The sequence below is a fragment of the Copadichromis virginalis genome, linkage group LG2, assembly GCF_057382275.1.
Source record: "Copadichromis virginalis isolate Kocher_CV1m ecotype Utaka linkage group LG2, C_Virginalis_male_GT1.1, whole genome shotgun sequence".
Classification (NCBI taxonomy): domain Eukaryota; kingdom Metazoa; phylum Chordata; class Actinopteri; order Cichliformes; family Cichlidae; genus Copadichromis; species Copadichromis virginalis.
The window spans coordinates 38548811-38559754 of NC_140619.1; the positions used below are offsets into that span (position 1 = coordinate 38548811).

Here is a 10944-nt window from a genome sequence, read left to right on the forward strand (position 1 = left end):
GCACCGCTGCCTACAACACAGGACTCATGACGGGGGACATGGACCCGTACAAAGCCGCGTCATATAACGTGCGGAGGGCGGTGAAAGAGGCGAAGCAGCGCTACGGGAGGAAACTAGAGTCACAACTCCAACAGAGTGACTCCAGGAGCCTGTGGCGGGGACTAAGGACAATAACGGACTATAAAGCACCAACAACCGGTATGACGAACGCGGCCGTGACTCTGGCAGACGAGCTGAACACTTTCTATGCTCGCTTCGAGGCTGCAGCTAAGGTCTCCAACAATGCTAGTGTTAGCGGCGCTAACGGCTGCAGACAGGAAGATACTGCCAGCACCGGAAACGTGCTCGTCATCTCCGAGCATGAAGTAAGGAGAGCCTTCAAGAGAGTGAACACCAGGAAAGCAGCAGGACCAGACGGCATCCCAGGTCGTATCCTAAGAGACTGCGCATACCAGCTAGCTCCTGTGTTCACTGAGATATTCAACATCTCTTTATCTCAGTCGGTGATCCCCACATGCTTCAAAGAGTCCATCATTGTTCCTGTCCCGAAGAAACCCCACCCTGCTTCTCTCAATGACTATCGCCCTGTAGCCCTCACCTCAGTAGTGATGAAGTGCTTTGAACGCCTGGTCAGAGACTTCATCATTTCTTCACTACCAGACACACTGGACCCACTACAGTTCGCTTACCGTCCAAATCGTTCCACAGACGATGCCATCTCTCATCTCCTCCACACATCACTCACTCACTTGGACACTAGAAGGGGGAATTATGTTAAAATGCTCTTCATAGACTACAGCTCTGCATTTAACACCATAATTCCCTCCACACTCACCACCAAGCTGGAGCATCTGGGACTCAGCTCATCTATGTGTCAGTGGATCTCCAACTTCCTAACTGGCAGACCACAGGCAGTAAGGATGGGCGGACATGTCTCAGCCTCCACCACTCTCAGCACTGGAGCCCCCCAGGGGTGTGTTCTGAGCCCCCTGCTGTACTCTTTGTACACATATGACTGCGTGGCCACTACCAGCTCCACCACCATCATCAAGTTTGCTGACGACACCGTCGTGGTGGGCCTGATCTCTGATAACAACGAGACGGCCTACCTGAAGGAGATTAGGAATCTGGAGAACTGGTGCCAGAGGAACAACCTCCTTCTAAACGTCAGTAAGACAAAGGAGCTGATAGTGGACTTCAGCACTAAGCAGGAGAGGAACTACCAGACCCCCGTCATCAACGAGTGCCCAGTGGAGAGAGTGGACAGCTTCAAATACCTCGGAGTTCACATCACGCAGGACCTGTCATGGTCCTGTCACATCAACACCGTGGTGAAAAAGGCCCGACAGCGTCTCTACCACCTCAGACGCTTGAGAGACTTCCAACTGCCCTCCAAGGTGCTCAGGAACTTTTACTCGTGCACCATAGAGAGCATCCTGGCGGGAAACATCTTAACCTGGTTCGGGAACAGCACCATGCAGGACAGACGAGCTCTACAGAGGGTTGTGCGGTCAGCTGAGCGCACCATCCGCTCCGAGCTCCCTGACCTGCACTCAATCTACAGCAGGCGGTGCTGGACCAAGGCCAGGAAGATGGTGAAGGACCTCAGCCATCCCAACAACAGACTGTTCTCTCTGCTGAGGTCAGGAAAGCGATTCTGCTCCCTGAAGACCAACACAGAGAGACTGAGGAGGAGCTTCTTCCCGCAGGCGATACGGTCTCTCAATCACACCACCACACAGTACTGACCCACACATATGGTTCTTACACACACACTGGACTTTCTGGACTTTGGTTTTGCACAACACTGGTCACTATATTCTTCATTTCCGGTTAATACTTGTACAGCTGCTGTTATTGTGTATATATTTATTTACATTTATATTTCTTCATACATTCTTATATAGTTCTATATTGTGTATTGTGTATTGTGTATTTTGTTGTACAGTTATTTTATTTTCAACTTTAATTTATATATTTTATCTTATTCTTCCCAGTTAAATTTACCCTTCATTCTAATTTGTGTTGTACAGTTATTTCATTTTTAACCTTAATTTATATTTTATTCCTTCCTAGTTAAATTTACCCTTTTTAATTTTTCATATTTATTTCCTATCTTATTCATAGCCTTTTCCTTTTTTGTTTTCTTTAGGTCACGAGCAGTTGTCCAAGCATTTCACTACATATCGTACTGTGTATGACTGTGTACGTGACAAATAAAATTTGAATTTGAATTTGAATTTGACCTTATGTGTGTGAGAGAGAATACAGCACCTATAGAATATCTGCATCTTCTTCTTGTCTGTTATTACTGAAGCAGCTCTGTCTGGTGGGGGCGGGTATTAAAATATGTGAACACATTAGTTTAAAGTTATTGGAAGATATAATTTATATTATTTTACAATTGTATAATTATAATTTTAACATGTGCTTTTATTGATTGGTTTGTTAAACCAGAGCTGCATGAATTTCTCTGAATTTCTTTCCAAACAATAGAACTTAGTGACTGGTTGTGACAGAAGCTGACGTGTGTTCTGTTTGTTTTCTGGCTGTTTGTGAGCAGTTTCAGCACTTTCTCTGCTTTGACAGTATCCACTGCATCAGCTGTTAGCAGCAGTGGCACATGAAGCGTGGTAATAGCTTGTTAATAATGGTAAAGCTGGGTAATAGCAGTCGTTGTTGTCTCATGATGTTTGACTGGATGCAAACCACAGGCTCTGAGGATGCAGCAGAGGTCATGTGACTTTGACCCAGACAACAGGTTTAAACTGCAGCTCAGATAACGACAGAGCATCAGCACATTGAATCTACAAGTAGCAGCAGCAGTAATAGTAGTAGTTGTTGTTTTCCTCTCCTAATATTCCACTGGATGTAGTAGTACTTGCAGTAAACAAAGTAGCCGCAGGAATAATAGCAGCAGTAGCGGTAATAGTAGTAGTAGTCTCCTGATGTTTGAGTGGATGCAAATGATGCAGCCGAGCTGCTCTGTCTGTTTAAAGATGGAGGCAGCTGCTCAGCTGCACCATCAGCGTCTCTCTGTGTATTTAAGCAAACAGAACCTGCTGTCTATTCAAATACTGAGTTTCTAGAGTCCTTTCATTACTGGATGTTCTTTGTCAGACTGAAAGTGACTGTGGATCCACAGGTCTGTTCCATCAGGACTCACTCTGTGTTCGTCTGTTTGATTCAACAGGAAGAACTTCTTCTGTCTTGTGTGATGGACGGTGGAGACAGACGTTGGTCAGGATCAACATGTGACACCATATCCATGACATTAGTGTTTAATCACATGACCAGCTGACTTTGGCTGACCAGAGGCGTCCATCTTTGTTTGGTTTTCAGCCTCTTCTGTCTAATTAAGTGTCAAGTTGGACTCATTCTCCGGGTCTCTGGGTCGCAGCCATAGACCCAACTCTGATCACCGGTGATGATCCCTGACATGAAGGGTGGGTCGTCCTGGGCCTGTTGATGGAGATCATCACAAACAGAGACACTGTGCTGTGTTAGGAGCCTGACACCTACAGTTATACTGATTACTGATAACCTCTGCACCAGTAACAGACAGAGATATCATGTTTTCAGGATGTCTGTCTGTCCTGTTCTCATGGAGAAAATATCTCAGGAACATCTTGAGAGAATTTCCTATAATTTGACACAAACGTTCACTTGGTCTCAGAGATAAATGGATTCGATTTTGGTCAAAGGTGGGAGGTCATAACTAATGTACTGATTATGACTAATTTCTGCCAGAGGCCTAAGAGGTTAAAGTGATGAAGTGATGACATTTTCTATCCAAAAGGTCAAAGGTTAGCTTCAGTGTGACATCATAACCTTTCTGTCCATTATTCAACACCATACCTCAGGAACAGAAGGGGAGACTGTGACCATATTTCCTGAAACTTGATTGGTTTATGGAGGCGTACCACCACCAGGCCCTGATTCTGATTCTCTTTGTCCTGTTGAACTAAGTGCAGGATCAGACTCTGTTAACATTAGTGTGTATACTCAGTGTATAAGAGAGAGAAGAAGGGAGGTAAAGCCCTGTCTCATGGCTACAATTCACATCTGCCATCTCCTGTACGTGGTGTTTTCTAACTGGTAAAGACGAGGTGGTTCAGACCGTTGAACGGTATCTCTTTGTGGTTTTGGTCTTTGCATACAAAGCAGTCGTCTTCCTATCATTTCTCCATATAAGGTAAACCTCTGTGCCTCCAGCTCCACCTGCTCCAAAGTGGATGAGAATCATGTGGTTGAAGGGAAGGTGTGGTCAGTCAACCTCCTATAAGAATAACTGGTTGTGCTGTGTGGAGCTCAGAGGTCACAGACCATCATCCAACAACCATCCAGACTACCTGCTGATCAGCTCCACCAGCCTCACCTTTCTGGTCCAGTATCCAGCTCTCCAAGCCTCTTCCCAGGTCTGAGTCTTTAGCATTTATTTATCTAACAGGGATCGTACAGTTAAACATAGTTACATACAGATGATCACTGCAGCAGATGTAACTCGTAACTCAGGTTAGGGAGAATTGAATAAGCCACAGATATGTAACCCTGGAAGTAATAATGAGGGACTGGCCATTCTTTGTTCCTTTTTTTCTCTGGACATTGAATGTTTTGCTGCTGCTTTCAGCTCCAACACAGAAGTGAGATCGGAAAGCAAGAGTTCAAAGTCTGACTATATGCAGATGATGTTTTAATATATTCGTCTAAATTAGACCTGTCCATTTCCTCCTTTTGAACATAATGAGTGACTTTAACAAACTGTCAGAGTACACAGTTATGTACATAGTAAATTATGTAAGTTACATGGTCTTAAACAAACTTTTCTCTGAGCAGAAGAGCTAACTTTAATGTAACCATTTCACCAGACAAGAACATCGATATGGAACAATTTTACAATGTTTTAAAAACTGCCCCTTTGTACAGTATCTGTAAATCACAGCTGAAGATTAGGGACAGATCACGGTCGTATCAGATAAATTATAGGTAAGTTATGGGAAGGCTCAGACAATAAAAACACGAGTGGCCATGGTTCAGTTGATAAAGGGACAAATGTTCCTGCAGGTCTGTGATGGGATGTGAACTCTGGTCTCTGGTATGAAGGTCAGACGTACACATCCATCAAAGGACATGATGTAAATCTTAATGAACTGTCCAATATGGGCTTCATTTGCAGGATACTGAGCTGGTTTTATGGCCCACTTTCACAAATTTGTCCTGGACAGAATCACAGTCTGTGCACCAAACAAAACTCTCAGTCCGTCAGTCTGAATAAGGAAAACTTCTAGAAAACAGCAGGTTGTGAAGGGAGGGTGAGGTACTCTTCAATGTACAGCATTAAGGAAAATGTCCCATGTTATGTTATCTGTGTTGCAGTCATGGCGTCTCCACGGTGGTCTACCTCCATGCTGTTGGCTTCACTGATCCTCCTTCTTTACTGGACGACCTCCTCTGCTCGGTCACATGACTCCACCTCCACCGACCTGTCTCCACCACACAGGGTAAAAAGTGTCCTGCCTTTCCGTACCAGAGAGGAGGTCGCAGCATCTATGCAGACTGCAAAAGATGTTCTGAATTTCATCAACGACAGGATTGGAAAGAAAAATGTTGAATCATTGACAAGTGTCTTGAAGGGGATCTCCAATATTGCCAGCTTGGCACCCGTCATCGGAGGTCTGGTCTCGCCCATTGTCAATGTGGTCTTGGCCTTCGTCCCTCAAGAAAACCCTCTGAAGGAGCTGAGGGAAGGGTTTTCTCAGGTGAACAGGAAACTGGACTCTCTCTCCCTCCAGATCTCCAACCTGGCAACAGATGTAGAATGGTTCAACTACGCCAGCGTCTATTCTCAAGATGAGGTCCGCATCCTCAACGCCTGGAAGAAGTTTGAAGAGTTCCGTGAGAACAGTGGGTTGGTAAACACTGCTGAAGACAGACTCCGACAGGCAGAGATATTCACCAACTACTATGAGAACACAGCAGTGTGGCCAACCTCTACCATTACCTGACAGTCAGCAGCACGTCTCTCAGTGGAAACCTCAACGACCTGCTGAAGAAGAAGTTTAAATGTAGCATCAGAGAGATCGGTAAATATAACATATATTTTAGCAGCTTGCTGTGGAGGGGGATGGTACTCAACCAGCTCTACTGGAATCTGATTGGTTTTAACCCATCAGGCAAAGAAGCTGAACAAACCAAGATGTTCAAGACCGTCTCTGAAGCTCAGATATCAGCTGTGAAGTTCTGCCGCAAGAACTATACACAGTACATGGAGAAGGATGTGGAGGAGATCAGCAAAGCAATGAATCTTGATGACAAACAAGCCATTGCTTATCAGGTGAAAAAGGCTCTAGATGAGAAGTACAACTGGTATAACTGGGTGGTGCTGGTGTACAGCACAGATCGGGCTGGCGATCACATGTTTTATAATATGAAGGAGGTCCCCGCGGGCAAGATCACTGTGGCTGTGGGCTACACTCAGAAAACAGAGGAAGAAAGAAAAGGAGAAGTTTTGAAAGAGTTGAATTCTTGTTTTTCAGGGATGTGGCGAAGATATTCTGTTATCAACCCTCGGAGTGACAGGATATGTTGTGTTTATATTGAAGAGAAAGTACCAAAATGCAGTGGAGTGGTTGCTGGTGTTCCTGTAAGAGAGTTTCTTAAAATAATGCACACCAGCTATAAAGAGGACTTTGGTAAAGTTCCAGATGCCCTGCAGACTTTCGACTGTGAGTTGAGAGGCTTCTCATACAGGTTCTTTGTGCATTATTCCCAAACCTTACCCGTCTGTAACCCTGATCCCTGTCAGAATGGAGGAAAGTGTGAGAAGCTGCTGGACTCCAATGATTGGCTCTGTGAGTGCCCAGATGGTTACTATGGAGACACATGTGAAAAGGAGTCTACGATTAGCGTGGCTTCAGAGACTGATTTACAACATCCTGTGCCTGACATCAGCACCATTGACATCAAACTGGACAAGATGGAGTCCAAATTGAAAAACATGGAGTCCAAACTGGAGGAGGTTCTCAACAAACTTGGTTAGACATCTCCCAATCAAAGGCAGATTTCTGCAGGAACAACAACATAACGCACACTCAGAAACGAACCACCTATCAAGTGACTGAGGAGAGAATCAACAAGATAGATGTGGAACTAAAATAACTAAAGTAAATTAACAATCAAAGAAATGCTCAATAAATCACTTATCAATCACACATCCAGGACGGTTTGATCTGATCAGAGTTTGTTCTTTAACTTCTTTCAATCTGAATCAAAAAGATTTAGACTGGACTGACTCGTCATTATCATCATTACTATGTGCTTCACTTCTTTGCTCTTGTCCATGATTGTAAAAGAAGCAGATGTCATGTTATTAAAAATCATCTCCAGCTTCATTCTGAGAGTTTTCATTGTTTGTTTGACTCTGAAGATAAAGTGAAGTTTGATTCCAACACATGCAAACAGGAAAAACTACACAGGCCCTGAAAGGCAAGTGAGATTTTTAAAAATTATTCTTTTTTGATGGGGCCAAGATAATTTTTCTAAGTCGGCCATCGAGAGCACCAAGACAAATCCTGGTGGACCATAGTAAGTGTTAACTGCCCCCGTCAGTCTCTGGTCACATTTTTGCCATCAGGCTTTCTTTCAGAAAGATCTAAAATACAAATAATTAAAATACTGAAAATAATAAGTTAACAGGATTCAAACCCCAGTCTCTTGGGTGACATCCTGTGTTTGATCCATCATCATCCATCCACCTTGACTTGTTGATGCTGTCATTCTTTATATGACCTCATCCAACCTCCTAAAGCCTCCGTAACACACAACCTTCACTCAGTAAAACACATTTCCAGCCAAAAGAAAAATATGATATTTATGTTACATAACATGCTAACACACAATACATAGACCCTATGTTTAGAGTTCATGGAGACATTTAAAATCACCCATTTAGACTGGGAACGTGGTACATTGCAGCCTCTTGTGGCCAAGATTAGTATTACACCAACAAAAGGTATTGGAAGGCCAGCCTCCTGCAGCTGGCCTTCCAATTTTAAACAGTTCTGAGACTTTGTGGTGGGAATTTTATCTGTTTTGATCTGGAGAACAGGTAAGAACTTGTTTTTCTGTTCACATCAGTTTTGGTTGAGTAGAGTGATGTTGGACTCCCCAGGGCTGCTGCTCTATCATTGAGCCCAGCTGCAGTTTAAATCAAATCAAATCAAATCACTTTTATTGTCACATCACATGTGCAGGCACACTGGCACAGCACATGCGAGTGAAATTCTTGTGTGTGAGCCCCACAAGCAACAGAGATGTGCAAACACAACAACACAAACGAGCAAAATACAAGAATGGCCAACCTGAAACTAATAAATATATGTACAAACAAGTTACAAACAACATACATACAAGTTACAAACAACATACATACACATACATACACAAACAAGTTAACAAGTTAAAGTTAAGTCAAACCTCTGAAACAGCGCCTTCTACAGGATACAGCAGCTGGTTCAGACTAAACCACAGGCTCTGAGGACGCAGCAGAGGTCATGTGACTTTGACCCAGACAACAGGTTTAAACTGCAGCTCAGATAACGACAGAGCAACAGCACAACGGATCAGTTTGATTACTTTGATGGAATCAGCCTGAAAGTAAAACTGCTCATCATCACTTCATTTAGGTTTTCATTCTTTCATTCACTCTAAAAAATTAAAGGGCTGAAATCTACAAATAACAGGATGAGGAACTGAAGCAGAGGTAACCCCTAACCCCCTCATGAATGAATTTATGCTGCACTAATCAGAATCAGAATCGTGTTTATTGGCCAAGTATATGTGCAGACACATACAGGGAATTTGGTTCCGGTAGATGGTTGCTCTCAAGCACAGCAATATAAATCACACACACACACACACACACACACACACACACACACACACACACACACACACACACACACACACACACGTCTATATACACACATTACACATACATACACATACATACACAAAGCTGTGTAAACCAACTATAAATAACGAATCTAAACTTATATACATAAAATACAAAAATGAATGAGGTGGAATGAATACTACAGAATGTACATAAGGTGCAGCTGCAGTCTGGCAGTGGGAGCAGTGTGACAGGTCAACTGTTAAGAAGGGAGATGGCGAGGGGAAAGAAACTGTTCCTATGTCGGGTGGTCCTGGTCTGCAGGCTTCTGTACCATCTGCCAGAGGGCAGCAGATCAAAAAGTCTGTGTCCAGGGTGTGAGGGGTCTGCGATGATTTTCCCTGCCCGTTTCCTGGTTCTTGAGAGGTACAGATCCTGGATGGAGGGCAGGGGCGTGCCGATGATCCTTTCTGCTGCCCGTACAGTCCGCTGCAGTCTGCTCCTGTCCTGTTTAGTGGCTGCACCATACCAGACTGTGATGGAGGAGCACAGGACAGACTCAATGACTGCAGTGTAGAACTGGATCAGCAGCTCCTGTGGAAGACTGTACTTCCCCAGTAATGTGAATATTTGCAGGGAAATCAAACGCATTTTACTCGCAGTACTCGAGCTGACTTACCTTTGTTTGAATGACGACTTGTACGCGCTGACTCCACAGACAAGGTATGAAAATATGTCAGGCTACGTCAATAGCGGTTGGTCTTCAGGGTTTCTACTCCACGGCCGTATTTCCTACGGGTCCACATTTCCAATGCAGGCTATTTTCTGCAAGTACCGCTGCTTCGCCTCTGAACGCAATCGGTCTCTACAGTCCTTTCTCTTTTGAGCCGCTTTTAAGCATCTTGTAATCGTCGTTCCAACACAGTGTGTTTGTTTTGATTCGTAGACCCTGAAAATGGTGCCGCGCTCCCACAATGCATTGCGGCGTGACGTCAGCTCCAAAGCCCTATCCGGTTGTTCAGTGATGACACGACGAATCCTACTTCCGGGCCTAAAGTAGTCTGCGTTTAATATGGCTTTTGTGGGTTTTTTTGGTTTTTTTATTGCCTGTCCCATTTGGTTCTTTAGCCATCAGAATTGTTGTCTGAAGACCAACAAGGATACCCAATGGATTTACTTTGCCAAATGGATCATCGTGGCATTGCCGTATTGGTCCATTTGGTCGACCTTTGTTTTTATTATTTATTATATTTTATTTTCAGATGTTACAGGCGGGACAGACATGAGTGAGGGATAGGAAAGGGAGAAAGAAAGAGGAAGGAAAAGAAAAACAGAAGGGGAGAGGGACAGTGAGAAAGGGGGGGAGAAAAAAAAATCTCCTGGATCACCTGTTGAGAGAAGAAGAATAGAAAACAAGCAAAAAAAACCCCCCAAAGCAACATACTAAACACAACACCATCGCATGAATCTAGCTAAGTGTAAACAGCAGTAAATACTAAATATTCAATGTTGTTGTGCAGCACGCACGCTTTTGTGTTGTTAACATGTTTAATGTTATGTATTTTATTCGATTTAATCTCAAAAAGCTCCTAAAACAGTCAGTGATCCCTGTTGACCTCCCTCGGCTTTTATTACCGCTAATCATTTATTTAAGCTCAGTTTTTAAAACCTTAGGATGTAGCTACAGCCCAGCCCATGCAGCAGTATATGAATGACTAACCTCGTATTGTGGATGGATTATCTCAGTTGTTCTCCTGGCTGAAGTTTGGTCCTTTTACAGCATCCTGCCATGCGATTACATTTGTTCCTGACCACCGAGAACACTCACGGTAACTTTTATCAAGTGGAAAAAAAGTTAGCTTGTTTATATTATGCTAACATAGCTGTGTCGCTAGCGGTCACGTAGCACATCATTATATACCAGCTAGCCCAACTTCAGTAACCCTACAAACGTCACTGCTGTTTAGTTTTCTGTCTTCATTTATGCTGGAAGTGATAACAGCGTACGTTTGAATTTGTTTCCAAACCCCCGCAGTCAGGACATGCTATAT

At 43.7% G+C, this 10944-nt stretch overlaps 1 long non-coding RNA gene and 1 pseudogene across 2 annotated transcripts; one reads left to right on the top strand and one right to left on the bottom strand.

Annotated features, from left to right (window-relative positions):
* Window positions 1-4298: 4298 nt before the first annotated feature.
* On the top strand, window positions 4299-7391 carry LOC146717997 (SE-cephalotoxin-like; annotated as a pseudogene). The gene is made up of 2 exons (XR_014915506.1): window positions 4299-4418; window positions 5377-7391. The product of XR_014915506.1 is annotated as an SE-cephalotoxin-like (transcript).
* Window positions 7392-8803: 1412 nt separating this feature from the next.
* LOC146717998 (uncharacterized) lies at window positions 8804-10286 on the bottom strand. Its single transcript, XR_014922008.1, has 2 exons — window positions 9573-10286; window positions 8804-9426 (listed from the first exon to the last, which is right to left on the bottom strand). It is a non-coding gene; the product is annotated as an uncharacterized LOC146717998 (long non-coding RNA).
* Between the last annotated feature and the right edge of the window lie 658 nt (window positions 10287-10944).